Below are 15,960 nucleotides of genomic sequence, written 5' to 3'. Positions count from 1 at the left end.
CATCTTGGGATAATTAGTTGCATCTTAATGAATTTTGCTACAACAACACATATCATATGAGCATTGGGAGGGTTCCTTTTGAAGCACTCCATGGATACAAGATTCAAATTCCTTCAGTCATGTTTCATGAAGATGTGAATCCACAAGTGAAAGATGAGTTAGAAAGAATGGAGATGCTTATGAAGCAATGTAAAGAAGACATACGAAAGGTACAAGATGTCATGAAGTCCTATGTTGATGATAGGCGGAGCCACATGGAGTTTGATGTTGGAGATTCAGTCTTCTTGAAGGTGCCCAAGACTCATTATGCATCCCTTAAGGGTGGAAATAACAAGTTAGCTCACAAATTTTATGGTCCATATTTGGTGTTGGAAAAGATTGGAGAGCTTGCATATAAGCTCCAATTACCTTTAACTACTCGCACACATGATGTTTTTCATGTATCACAATTGAAGAAGTATATCGGGCAGGATGTACAAGTTATTGAAGAGCTTCCACCACTTGATGAAAGATGGATTGATTGTCTATGAACCTAAGAAGATTATTGGGAAGCATGAAAACGTTCTTACGAACCAAACTCTCACTGAATTCTTGATCAAATGGAAGGGACTACCTATGGAAGAGTCTATTTGGCAACCCTCTTCTTATTTGGATGCTTTTCCATGGCTTTTGCAAGATGAATGATGATAGTCTGTGCAAGGAAAACTTGTTGTTTTAAAATATTGTTATTGATTAAATTGCCTTAATAACATCAGAAAGTGATCTTGATGATATGGAATGATGCCTCAAGATGTGTATTTCATTTCTACACTTCAAACACTAAATTTGGACACTCCAGTCAAAAATTATGACAATTCTACTAATGCAACCATGTTTGGACAGGAAGCAGTCAATTCATTCTTTCAGGTTCATTATGATGTTTCTTCACACAAAGTGCTTCCACATGCTTATGGATCTTTATCAACATAATTTGCTTCATTATCAACTTGCCTACTACTTCATTATCTTCAGTTTTGAGGACAAAACATCTCTAGGAGGGGATGATTTTTAATGAAGCAAATTATCAACATGAGAGTTGAAGCCTATTCCAAGTATAAACTTTGTAAATACTTGAGCCAAGAGAAAGAGGACTTAGGGTTTACTATAAAAAGGTAAGAAGTGCTAATGTAGCATCATTCTTTGGCATTATCACAATTTTATCCTTCTTGTCTTTCACCTTCTTGTACTTGGTTAACAGCTCATGGCTACATTGTGCTGTGGTAATGGAGGATGTTCCATGGCATGGCCATGTTTGTAATTCAATTTGCTACATTTCTTGTTGTGTGTAGCGTAGATTAATTTGATTTCTTGTTCATTTCCATTGTTAGGTTAGTCCTTCTTTACACTAAATCCTAAAACTCAAACCCTATGACCCCAAACAAAAAATCTTGAGCCCTATATCCTAAAACCTAATTTTGCATTTTAAAACATAAACCTTAAAGCCCAAATAAATAGGAACTACATCTCCTTGGATCCCAAATCCATAGGCACTCAAAGACCTTAGAATCCCTAAAAAACCCTAAAAACCATGAACCTTAAACTTTAAACCTTAAGCCTTAGACCCTAAATTTTATATCCTCTAAAGCTTTGATAATAAAACTAAGACCTATACCCTCTACACTAAAATATAGAGTATATATTATCAACTCTCTCATTTAGATGTCTCTTTGAGGTAGTAGAGCTTGACTATGTGGTCAAGCTTGTATCAACCCTATCTTTGAGATCTCTTTCAGGTAGAGCTTTGCCATCTAATCAAGCTTATACCTATCTTCACATTAAAATCTCTTGGAAGTAGAGCTTGGCCATGTGCAAACCTATGTGAAGTTTCTCCTTAGGATCTCTTCAAGGAGGTAGATCTTGGTAATGTGCTTGCCCTCCCATCAAAATCTTTTTAAGGTAGTACTTGGCCATGTGCCCACACTTGTATCAATCTTCTCTCTTTATGATCTCTTTTAGCTAGATTTTCAAGCTTGTATCAACTCTCTCCTTGAGATATCTTCAAGGTAGTAGAGCCTGATCATGTGCTCAAACTTATATTAACCCTATCTTTGCGATCTCTTCTAGGTAGAGCTTATAATCTTGTATCGATATTCATTTTGAAATCTCTTTCACGCACATCTTAACCATATGCTCCAGTGGATGACAACTTTTTTTTTTTTTGAGTTAACTTTGAGGAGGCAAAACTTGACCATGTGCTCAAGCTTATGTGAAGTCTCTTCTTGGCATCTTTTTAAGGAGGTAGAGATTAGCAATGTGCTTGAGCTTATATTAACCCTCCTATAAAGATTTGTTTGAGGTAGAGCTAGGCCATCTGCCCCAAGCTTGTATCAACCTTCTCTCTATGATCACTTTCAACTATAGCTTGGCCATGTGCTCACTCAAGCTTACATCAACCCTCTTCTTAAGATATCTTCAAGGAAATGGAGCTTGGCCATATGCTCAATCTTACGTTAACCCTATCCTTAAGATATCTTCGAGGAAGTAGAGCTTAGCCATGTGCTCAAGCTTATATCAACATTCGCATTGGAATCTCTTTGAGGCACATCTTAGCCATGTGATCAATGTGATAGCAACCCTCTCTTTGGGTTCACTTTAAGGGCGCAAAGCTTGCCCATGTTTTCAAGCTCATGTGAAGTCTCTCCTTGAGATGTCTTTAAGGTTTTAGAGCTTAGCAATGTACTCAATCTTATGTTGACCCTCTTATCAAGATATTTCTTAGGTAGAGCTTAGTCATGTGCCTAACCTTGTATCAATCTTCTCCTCGTGTGGTTGTCTTTAGTGAGAGCCCTACTATGTGATCAAAACTCTCTCCTTGAGATGTCTTTATGGAAATAGAGTTTGGTCATATGCTCAATCTTATATCAATCCTATCTTTGAGGTCTACCAAGCTGATAGTAACCCTTTCTTTGAGTTCTCTTTGAGGAGGCAAATCTTGGCCATGTGCTCAAGCTTATATCAAGTCTCTTCTTAGGTTATCTTCAAGAAGGTAGAGCTCAATGCTTGAGCTTATGTCAACCCTCTCGTCAATTTCTTTTTTATGTTGAGCTTCAACACCATCATGTATCCAAGCTTGTATCAACCTTATCTTTAAGATCTTTTTTAGCCAAAGCTTGGCCGTGTGATCAAGCTTATATTAACTCTCTAATTGAGATGTCTTTGAGTAATAGAGCTTGGCTATGCACTCAAGCTTATATCAACCCTATCTTTGAGATCTCTTATAGGTGGAGCTTGGCCATATGTTTTGGCCATACTTTCAAGCTTATATCAATTTTCAATTTGAAATCTCTTTGAGGTAAAGCTTGGTCATGTGCTCAAGCTCTTTTACCCTTGAAGTCGTCTGATATAAAGTGGCACAAAATGATAGTGCACTAGTGGGGCAATATTATCATGTCCCTCTTGTTGGAAAATATGGGCGCATGGAAGGCGCTCGGTCGTGATACATAGCTACCCTTTCTTGGAATTACTTTGAGGAGGTAGAGCTTGGCAATGTGCTCCAATCTTGTATCAAGCCTTTCTGTGGGATCTATTCAAAGAGAGAGAGTTTAGCAATATGGTTGCAACCCTCTCATCAAGATCTTTTTGAGGTAGAGCTTGGCCATGTATACAAGCTTAAATCAAAATTCTCTCTAAGATCTTTTTTATCTAAAGCTTGGCTATGTGCTCATACATATATCCACTCTCTTCTTGAGATGTCTTTGAGACAATAAAGCTTGGCCATGTGCTCAAGCTTATATTGGCCACCCTATCTTTGAGATCTCTTTTAGGTAGATCTTGGATTTGTGCTTAAGCATATATCAAATTTTGCTTCTAAATCTCTTCAAGGAGATAGAGGCTAGGCTTATATTCACCCCCTCATCGATGTATTTTTGAGGTATAAGCTTACATCAAGCTTATCTTTGAGATCTCTATTAACTAGAGCTTGGACATGTGCTCTAGCTTATATCAACCTTCACTTTGAGATCTTATTAAGGCATAGCTTGGCTATGTACTTGAGCATATAGCAACCTTCTATTTGAGTTCTCTTTGAGGACAAAGAGCTTGGTGCCTATATTATCTCTATCCTTGATATCTCTTTGTGATTGAGCTTATATCAAATCTTCCTTCGCACCCAACCACCCTCTCTCTTTTGAGATCTCCTTGAGGCATAGCTTGGTTGTGTGCTCAAGTTGACATCAACTCTCTCTTTGGGATTTCTTTGAGCATAGTGTGGACATGTGCTTAAGAGTATATTATGCCTTTGATTATGAGATATTTTTGAGGCATTATTTTGCCATGTGCTCCACCATGTCACAATAGGTTATACTTTGAAATCTCTTTAAGGAGATCTGTTCTATGTAGAGCATGGTTGTGTGCTCAAGCTTGTATCAACCTCTTCTAAATATCTTTGAGGAAAAGTTTTACCATATGGTGCAAAGCTTCGCAATGTGCTCAAGCTTATAGCAAGTCTCTCTTTGAGATCTCTTCAAGGATATAGAGACTAGCAATATGCTTAGCATTGTGCTTGAGCACATCAACCGTTGCATGAAGATCTTTTTGAGGTAGAGCTTGGCCATGTCTCCAAGCTTACATTAACCTTCTCTTTGAGATCTCTTTTAGCCAGATCTTGGACATGTGTTCTGCAACTTATATATTAGCTTAACTATGTGCTCAAGCTTATAGCAATCCTCTGTTCGATCTATCTTTGAGGAGGGAGAGCTAGCAAATAATATATCATTTTTCTACTTGATATCTCTTTGTTGCAGGGTGGCCAAGCTTGGCTACATGCTCAAACATTCCTTCAAGACCTCTTTGACATAGAGTATGCCTATGCACCCAAGTTTATATCCACCCTCTCTCTTTAAGATCTCCTTAAGGCATAGATTAGTTGTGTGCTCAATCTTATATCAACTCTCTCTTTGAAATATCTTTGGGCATACTTGGCCATGTGCTCAAGCTTATACCATCCCTTTTTTATTAGATATTTTGGAGCCATTGTTTTGCTGTGTGCTCTAGTTTGTCACAATAAGTTACACTTTGAAATCTCTTTAAGGCATAGCTTGGCCATTTTTCAAGCTTATATCAAGATTTTAGCAACCCTTTCTTGAAGATATTTTTGAAGAAAAGCTTGGCATGTGCTCAAGCTTATATCATCCCTTTGTTTTTGAGATATCTTTGAGGCATAGCTTGGCTATGTGCTCAAGTTGATAGTAATAGGTTATACTTGGAAATATCCTTCAAGCATAATTCATCCTAGTGTCATGCTAGCATAGTCTAAGGCTATTATATGTGTTTTATAGGTTATATTTTACAAGGTGGAGATAAGGTTCATTTACTATTGGATAATGGAGAAGCTGGTTTTGGTTCCATATGTTAAACTTGTCTAAATGCAATTTGTAGTGGATCAAAGATTACGATGGCGGGTAATGTTTCTATGATACTGAATACATGTTTCAAAGATTTCATGGTTCCTTTTCCTACTTCATATGTGAAAGAGTTGAAACATGCTATGTGGAGGGCTATTCGATGGCCCTTGTTGGGTGTGAATGTAGTAGTTCATAAGGAGAGTACTACAACTTCAACATCTCTAGTTGAGGTTTGTGAACAAATAGAGCACTATGGTATTACTAAAGATGTGGATGGCTTGCATGTATATGGATAAAGTATAATGGTTCCATAGCGATTGATGGAATGTCACCTATCTCACTGCAAGATGGTGTAATGTCACCTATCTCACTCAAAGATGATAAGTAAATGATTCGTCAATCATGAAAGAATAAGTGTGTCACCCTATGGGATAAGAGTAAGATTCACAAATGCCATGAAGGTGTTGGTAATGTTTCTACTATTTTCCCCCCAACTTGTATGAATTAGGGCTTAGGAGGGGGGAAGTTTAAAGGGTTATAAAGAAAAAAACTTACTGCACTTGTCATCGACTAATTTACCACTGTTGACATCTATTTCCATCTCATCATCACCACCACCACTCTTCTCATGATCAACATCGCTACCCACCTCAGATTGATCGACATCTTTTAATACTCCTTCCTCCTAATCACCACACATGTGGATGATCATGCAGGTAGCCATAAGCTTAACAAGAGTCCGAGAGAGCTCAAGTGAGAACGACAATGTTGAGAGGGAAAGGGAGAGGCTATCATCCTTACTCCAATGCTATAAAATCCTTGGCCTTTTTTGGACCACCCCAACATGCTCTGTGTGTGTGTGTGTGTGTGTGTGAAACAGAAGGGGAAATAGAGAAGAAGGAGATAATGAAGAAGTGGAGAGGAGGAAGGAATAGGGAGAAAAAGAAAAGAAGAGAAATAGGGGATAAAGGAGGGGAAATAGAGGAGGTGAAGAAGATAGAAGAGGGGAAGAGTAGAGAAGGAGAAGAAGACAAAGGAGAGAGGAAGAGGAGAAGAAGAGGGAAAGAGAGAGGAAAAAGGGAAGGAGAGGAGAAGAAGAAGAGGATAAAAATATTTGAATGTGGAGGTATGCAAATAGGGTCATGGGATCATCATTTATTTATATATCGCTAATGGTAATGGCTCTAATAGCTACATTTTCCTGATGAGGTTTAGAGGGTGATAGCAAAGTGTGTTGATGGTGTTGCTCAAATTGTTTGTAGAAGGTTTGTTCCACATGCAATAAGGGGCTATCTATAGTTACCATGGGAGGGTCATGCGAGCGATGTCCAAGTGGGTAGTAAATCTTGTTGCCATTGAAGTGTCCAATGGATTGGCCATCTAAGGTTTCTAGCTCCACGTTACCTATCCTATTGATTACATGGATATGGAAAGGTCCAAGGCCTTATAGTTTCAACTTTTGTTTGTGGCCTTTTATGGAATAGGGCAGAACAAGATCTCCCTTATCAAAGGATCTTTATTTCTCATGTTTGTCAAACCAAGCTTTTCATTGTTGTATTTCCACACAATAGAAGTTAGTTAGTTAGTTTGAAAGTTGTTAGTCAATTAATAAGTTAGTAAGGTTACTAACTAAAAACTAACCAACATTAATAATTAAGGATTTTTATTTAATTAAAAATATATGTTTAAAATATCAAGAGTCGTAAATCTGATATTTTTCTTGGATTGACAAGGGCCATAGCCACCCTTCACGTAAGTTACAACGTGAACGAAACTTATGAGCTATATTAATCACTAGTATTAATGTGTATAGTTGGATGGTTTAAAAATATTAGATTTTGGGCAAAACTAGTATATTTTAGATATTTTAGATATATCCTTTTTAAAAAAAGATATGAAGATTTCTAGAACTGGATGTCATTTAAAAGAAAAGACAAGTGATGTTTTAGTTAGTTTTGAAGATTTTATCAATAGAAAAAATAAAGAGACGGATTTGCAAAATCGTGCACGCCGCGATCGCAATCTACAGACAGGAAACAACACTTCAAACAAAGAAAAGAAGAAGGAGTGAAGAAACTGAGAGTTTTCTAATCAAGAGTCTTGGAATTTTACCCCCCTTTCGGAGCCAATGGAACCATCAGATTTATTATCTGAGCATCAGATCATTGATCTTTCCAAGATCCCCCTCCACAAAGAGCTCCACTTCTCAGCCACAAGCCCTCTCCTCTAATCCACTATAAATATGAGGCATGGGGAGGCACAAGAAGGATAAGGAGATCCCAAGAGGCTACAAGAGAGAGGTAGAGAGAAGGATACCCCTCCAAGATATTGTGAGAGAGAGCTTGAGAGAGAGAGAGAGAGAGAGAGAGAGAGAGAGAAGAGTTACCCCGAGAGGTTGCAAGGGAGAGAGTTAGCTCAATTCCCTCTATCTTGATCCTCGACTTAACCATCTTCTCTTACACTCTCCCGTCTCAAATCTATTCTACCTTCTTAATCTCTTGAGTCTACTTGGGGACGATGGCCTCCAAGTGAAGAATGTCACGTGCAGATGGCAATCCCATAACCAAGAACGAAGCTTTAGACAAAGGCATCACCATCAATCCAATTGTGGTACCGGTCGTAAGTAATGTATTTCCAAATTGATATATGCTTGTTTTGATTCTTGTATGCGATACATTAGGTGCCATACTATGATGCACGAGTATAGGTCATCGGAATGGATAAATTTCATCTGACGTATTCAAAAGATCGAGCTTTCAAAGTGCATGTATTAAGGAAAGTTAATTGCACCTAGTTGCATATGGCTTATTCATTGATAGAGAAATTACAAGGAAGAATAAGTCAAGGGTTATGAAGGATATAGTCATTAAAAGAAAAACATTAAAAGATTGTATATACAAGTGCTAGGTTAAAGCATAGTCAAGGTGTTAGATATGATCAATGCCCCACCCTCATTAGGTGCTACCAATGATCCATGGTGCTCAAAATTGTAAGGCCCCCATTATGAGGAGAAGCCAAGTGTGAGCCCGGACATTGGTGGAGTCCTGACTTGTATATCAGATAAGGTCTATGTGACCAGATGGTAAAAAGGTGACCATTGTGGGTCTAATCTTTGGGTTAGATGGAGTGGTTAAGCTGGTAGCAACTCGAGGTGCATTGCATCGAGTTGCGGTATAAGGGAGTTAAAAGGGGCCCCTATTGTGGGGTCCGGGGGCTGCAGAAGCGGAATATTCCCTACAATATTCCCTTGCCGACTAGTGGAGGCTCATATGGTAGGTCGGTCAGTAGGCCAACCTAATGACCTTCGCGGGCTATAAAAGCTAAACCCTTTCGCAGCCATCTTACACCCATCTTTCACCCAGTCAGAGTTGTTATTCCAGCTAGCCTTAAGCTCTTCACCTATCTTCTGTCTAGATCGCCATCTAAGCTTCACACAGTGGAAGCGCACCGGTGGACAGAGCCATCTTTGTATCAGTTGTTTGGAGTTAAAGAATTTACTGATTCTCCTCTTATCTGTTGTGTACTCTCTATCTCTTTCTCAGATTCTGTTCGCTGCGCCGTGTAATATTTTACATGGTATCAGGGCCCATGGGGCTCTAGAGATCGGAGAGTGTGCAAGAGGCAAAGGCTTCAACACCAAAGAGAAACTATGTCGACTCGGGGAAGCGGTTTTGGCGCATCAGGAAGCGGTGCAGGAGGTGGTGCTGCTATACCGGCTATTCAAACACTGAGGATTCGTCCACCAACCTTCAGCGAAGGCAAGTTAGATGGTACAAACTACACCTTGTGGAAGTTCAAAATTACAACTATCCTTGATTCTTATGAGCTTCTGGAGACTGTGCTGGGGACTGACGCAGAACCACAGCCTATCCCCGACCCATCAAATCCTAGTGTGATGATTCCTCCGAATGCAGATCTTCTACGAGCTTGGAAACGAAGGAATGCAGATGCATTATGTGCCTTAGTTACAAGCTGTTCTGACAGTGTTTTGACTCTGATTCAGCATACAACCAAAGCGTCAGATGCTTGGAATGTACTAAGGAGTCAGTATGAAACACGAAACCAAACAAGGATTCAAAACTTGGAGAATCAACTAGTAGCGGAGAAGTTTGCCGAAGGAGAGACGGTTGAAGCATTCATCACTCGGATTAAGAATTTGCGTGACCAGATGGCTAGCACTGGGATACAAAAGACTAGTGAAGAGCTAGCTTGGAGGTGTCTTCGGATTTGTCCACAAAAGTTTGATGGACTAGTAACTGCCCTTAATACTCAGGTGAGACCTCAAGCTTTGACTTTTGAGGAGTTTTGTGCATTATTAATGGAGGAGGAGTTGAGGCTGAAAGCCCGAGAAGGAAGCAACAATGGAGATGCTGCATTCTCTGCCAATGCAAAAGGCAAAGGTGTTTCCTCCACCAAAAATGATGGTGACAAAAAGAAGAAGGGCGGCAAGAAGAAGTTTCAAGGAGAGTGCTTCTACTGTAAGAAGAAAGGACATGCAATTGCAGATTGTCGTGTCAAGAAGGCAGATGAAAAGAATGGTACCCTTAAAAGTAAAGGGAAAGAGACAGCCAATACGGCTGAAGCAGAGTTGGAATTATTCATGGCGACCATTGAGGAAGTGTGCTCCTCAGCGCAAGAAGAATCTACCACTGACTCATGGGTGTTGGATAGTGGGGCCTCCCATCACATGACCAACAAGAAAGGTCTATACAGTTCTATGCAGCCTCTACAAGAATCCATCACTGTGACGGTTGGAAATGATGCTAAATGCCCTGCTGCGGCCACAGGTACTATTTCTTTTGTTGCTGCAAATGGTGAAGTCAAAAAGCTTTCAAATGTGTTGTATGTTCCCGAAATCAGGAGAAATCTCTTATCAGTTGCTGCCATAACTGATCTTGGTCATGAAGTGAGGTTCAAGAAGACAGGTGTAAAAATTATTGATAGTGTTGGCACAATTGTTGGCAAAGGAGAAAGAAGGAACAACCTGTATGAGCTAAGTGCATAATCTCTTCTTCATTGTTCTTAATTCCCAATTGATCTTAAATCAACCTGTATGAGCTAAGTGCATAATCTCTTCTTCATTCTGGACTATGTATGATTCTTTAGCTTTATTTTCTTTCATAATCTCTTCTTCATTGTCATATCTTGCATGTGACAGCGTGCCAGCAACTAGATTTTCCTTTCCTGCAATATGCTTTAATTCAGGGTTGAGAGATTTAATATATGCAATCCATCTTAGCATAGCAATGTCAGGTGTAGAGCAGTTGGCAATCATGACCAAGAGTGAAAGACAATCAGGTTCTACCACTACAAAAGCACCTATAAAGTATTCACGATCACACTTTAATGCTGTTACAACTCCCCACAATTTCCTTTTTACTTGTGCATACCTTCTTTAATGTTCATTGAGAACCTTGGCTCCAAAATGAATTGCATACTTGTTACCTTCAAGGTCTTCTTGGCCAATAGCCCATCCTATCCCAATGGGACTTGTATCCACAATAAGGATGATGGGTTGACCATTTGAATAATTAGCCCTTTTGAGAGTGGGGACTGAGATTAAAAACTTCTTTAGTTTGCATACAATGAGAGTATGCTATTCCCCCCAAGAGAATCTTTGACATTTTCTTGATACTTGATAAAGATTTTTGGCTACATGAGCAAAATGTGGTATCCATATGAGATAGAATACACATGCGCCAAGAAATCTTCTCAACTTTGAAATATTTGTGCATTTTTCTTGCATTCTACTGATGGTATCTATCTTGATTGGTGAATGTTTACATCCATAGGGGCCACACAGATGTCCGACCATTAGGACTTCTTCTATTCCAAAAATCGACTTAGCTCCAAAAGGGGTAAGATATACCTCTTCTAGCCTTGTCAAAATCCTATCACAATCATGAATATGGTTAACTACAAATATCTTGCAGCCATCTTTGTGAAGATCCTCATTCTTTTCATTGACTTCACATCCCTTGATAGGTACATAATCAAGAAATGGAAGAGTAAGTTGAATAAAGTCCCTTAATACTTTGTGCATGGCATTCATCATATGAGCTACGAAGTTTGTTGCACCTTGTGGTAGAGTGCACATGCCGACTAATCCAAGAGGTCTCTCTGAATATGACTGAAGATATCATCCCCAAATCAGCCCAAATATCTTTCGGAATTCACATCTAGTGATAGCATAAATTTCCCCTGATATGGTGTCGATGCGTTTGGTGCCGAGAGTCCACCATGGGGTAAGAGATAGTAGGGTGAAGGTAGATTCAGGGAGAGGAGTAGATGGAAGAGAAGGGGTTCGAAGAAATTGAAGACGTAAAAGAATACTCCCAAAAATAAATAGAAAATGTAGAAGACTACTAACAGAGATGAAGCCTGTTAGTTTCTTTCAGCATTATGAGAAGATATAACTCTAATAGACAAAAACGTTTATAAAATAATATATTTTTCTATGCTACTTAGATCGCCAATTTCATCCTTCCATTGGCTTCGAAAGGGGGGTAAAATACTAGTACAGCTGGCCAAAATTCTGCCGGATTACTCCATCTTCATCTCCCCCTTCGGAGTGCTGTTCACTGCCTAAAAATAGCGATTGCGCGTTGCGCGATTTCGTCAATCTCTCTTTTTACATAAAACCCTCTCAAATTGGCTGAAAGCTACATGCTTTCTTTTACATGTCATCCTAATCTAGAAGTTGTCTATAGTTTTATGGATTTTTACAAGAGATAATATCTAGAATATCAAAAATTGGTTAAAACTTATCCAAAAATTTAATATTTTTGAACCATGGACACTAATACTAATGTCTAAAATGGCATTGGCTTTCAAAATCAATAAGAAAGCCACATTCTAGATTTTTTTTACACAGTGTGCACGTAGCGGCACGACAACGTATTGGACATGCAAATGTGCAAAAGCTGAAATTAATGCAATCTACAGGATTGGTTATAGGGTTGCCTTCCTTTAGTGTTGTAAAATTTCATAAAGTCTGTGAAGCATGCCAGTTTGGCAAGCAGGCAAGACAACCCTTCTCGCATGATAGAGAAATGAGCATAAATATACTTGAAGTTGGTGCACAGATCGGATGCTGTATGCTCGCGTAGTGAATGCCGGAAGGTCCCCAAGAACAAAAGAACTCTACTTTTTGCACAAAACTCAAGGTAAAAAGCATGCACGACATGAACAAGAAACCAATTGGGTGCAATCTCCTCCCATGCCTTGTGTCAGCGCTCCACAAAGCATGTATTTTTATGTATTAATCATCTTCAAGCTCAAATAATAGCCCAAATTACAAAATAGCACGCTTTTGGCTTTTGAGTTTGCTTTAGCACAAAATAGAAATAAAGCTAATGAGCAGGCACCCAAACAGTCAAGCATACCCAATACAATGTCCAAATACAAATATCATAATCATGCACCCATGCACATACAAAAATAATCAATAAATAAATATCCAATGCCTTAATAAATAGGTGCGACAAAATATAGGCGCCATGCCTAAAGTATGCGTCCATCAAAATATAAATGATAACTCGAATACACGCTATCCTCGAATGCTTTCCTCTGCCACTGCTGCTATCTCTACACATCAACTGAAGCATTCACAATCGTTAGTAAAATAATACAATTAAACCGAGAAAAATGAATACCTAGCAGTCTTCAGCTACATAAATAAATCAATTGGTTAGAAATCAATCCTGACCTTAATTTATCACAAATGCGCACTCTAAACTCATAAACATTTATTAATTTAATATATATTTTGCGGAATCATCCGCTATGGAATCACCTATGTATACACTAAATTAACGAAACACTCGAAAAGGATAGGCGTCCCCATCAACTTCTCGCACAAAGAATCCACTTTGTGTATGAGCCCCGGTAATCAAAGTTTACGGAATCCACCGTAAACCTCACGGTATCCACCGTGGCACGGAATCCACCATGTAATATGCCTCCTGGCATCATACCCAAGGGGTGGGATAGCAATTGTCCTAAATTTCTATTAGCTCAATGTGGAGCTAACAGAGTGGGGAAAGCATTTAAGTCTCTAGCGTGCATCCATTGGGCCTCTTCAACAGAATGGTTTTTTAACTTGACCAAGTATCTAGAATATCTACGGCCAGTTCTAGTGGTCTTAAAGTCAGTATCTATGATAGCTTCAGGCTCAAGGATTTCAGTCTCTTCATCTAGCAAAGGTGGGTTTTCATAAATAGGGTGTACATGTAATTGTCCTCTAAAGGGTCGTAATAAACTAATGTGAAAGGTGTTGTGAATTTTCCAGTGTGGTGGTAGTTCTAACTTAAATGCATTGTCATTGATTTTGTGAATGATCTTGAATGGTCCATAGAATCTAGGTGCTAATTTCATAATTGGGTGTTTATCCACACTTTGTAATCTACATTTTTCTATTCTTAACCAAACATAGTCATCAACTTTGAAATTCATGGCCTGTCTTTTCTTATTGGCTTGTTTTGTATATGATTGCTGGGCTTTGGCAATCATGTCTTTAACCTCATCAAAAACAGTAGCGTGCATGTTAGCAATATCATCAACACTCTGAATTCTATTTGATAAATATGCAACAGGTGTAGACAATCTATAACCATAAATCACTTCAAATGGTGCTTTCTTTGTAGCTATGTGTGGAGTATTGTTATATGCAAATTGAAGTAAATGTAGATGTGTATCCCATGTATGTGGTTTTGAAATAGTGTAAGCACATAAAAGATCTAAAATAGTACTGTTAGTGGCTTCTGTTTGACCATTAGTTTCAGGATGAAATGTAGATGAAAAATCAATCTTTGTTCCTAGGTTAGCAAACAAAGTAATCCAAAAATTATTACAAAATCTAGAATCACGATCAATCTTCAGGATGTGAAGGAGGTAGTCCAGGTGGTAAATCTTCAGCAAGACAATCTTTAAATTGATCAAGAAATTGTGTATGCCTAGGATGTATGTGTTTTTCTTTAGCTTGAAGTTCATTCACCCAAATTAAATAAGATTTACTACTTTTACGTAATGCACGTTTAGCTTGAGTATGAGTAAGCAGTGGAAAATTATTAGAAGCGTGCATACCATGCAATGTAATTTATTTTCCTTGAAAATGAATTTTAATTGAATGAGTGGAATAATCTATGTCAGGATTATACTGATGATGCCAAGGCATACCTAGGATAATATCACTAGACTATAAAGGTACAACTAGGAAATTTCTTCGTTCAGTGTATTCACCAATTTTAATTTCTAAGTCATGCACCTCTTGTGTTCCGTTATATATTGTGCCTAAGAATGCTGCTTTAATGTGATAATGCGTAGGAACAATTTGTAATTTCAATTCTTGTACTAACTTTGCAAAAATAAAATAATGTGTACTACCATCATCATGCAAAATAATCTTTTCTTTTCCATGCACTAAACATTTCATTGTCAACAAAGAATGTGGAGTTGGCATACCTGGTAAAGTATCCGAAGGAGTAGTAATATCGTCCTCATCTTCCGTAAAGTCTGGCATTTCCTCATGTTCTTCATCTTCCATTGCTCCAAGATAGTTGATATGGATAGGTGGCTTCTTCGATTGGCAATTGGCTGCTAGATGTCCAGGTTGATGGCATTTGTAACACATTATAGGTTTGGGTTTAGATACATTGTTTGTAATGGCAGGAAGTCTAGGAATATTAGGATTTGGATGTGAAGATGGCTTAGGGTTTTGATTGGTATTTGATAGCAAAGAAGGTGGTTTTGTCCAAGACTTACGGAAAGATGATGAAGGAAATAGACTTTGATTGAATCTTCTAAATTTTGAATTGAATTTCTTTGAACCATAGTTACATTTGCTTGAAATTATTGTGGACGCTTGTCTCTTCCTCGAAGCTTGTCTTCAGTGTCATGACCTAAAGAAATTGCATCTTCAAGAGTTGCAGGCTTGAACATATTGACTTCAGCGTAGTAATGCCCAAGTAATCTAGACATAAACTTGCACTTGTGAGTCGCTTCAGGTACATCTTCAAGCATGCGTAGTTGGAGTAAAGCATTCCAAAAGCGTTCGGTATACTGGAAAATAGACTCACGATCTCTTTGCTAAAGAAGGTCCCATTGCTTTATGGCTTTTTCATGGAATTGTGGAGGAAGGAAATTCTGCATAAACTTCTTTTTGAAACTCTCCCAAGTAGTGGGACAATCTATGCTCTTACGAACCACGGTCCACCAAAGAGATGCTCTATCTACTAAATGATTAGTGACACACTTGATTTTATCTTTTTCAGCGTATGTCTCTTCATGGAAATAATCATCAAACTGACTGATGAATGCAAGAACAATCTTTCCATCTTGAGTTCCATTGAAAGTACATAATTTTAAATTTCTTTTACTTATCTTTGTTTCCTTGCGGAGGGATTGAGCTTTGAGAGTTGCATCGATGGTTCGTCGGACAAGATCTTTGGGTTGTGGTCCATTTTTGTTGATAATCGATTGTTGTAAATTGGCGAATTGAACTTGCAAGGCTTGCCAGGCTCTTCATTCTTCATCCAGCTACATCATAATTAAATCCAATTTTTGTTCCATCGTAGGTTCA

Source organism: Lygodium microphyllum, chromosome 12 (genome assembly GCF_053477565.2).
Source record: "Lygodium microphyllum isolate KBCC chromosome 12, Lygodium_microphyllum_v1.1.10, whole genome shotgun sequence".
Classification (NCBI taxonomy): Eukaryota; Viridiplantae; Streptophyta; class Polypodiopsida; order Schizaeales; family Lygodiaceae; genus Lygodium; species Lygodium microphyllum.
This window is presented reverse-complemented; position numbering follows the sequence as displayed.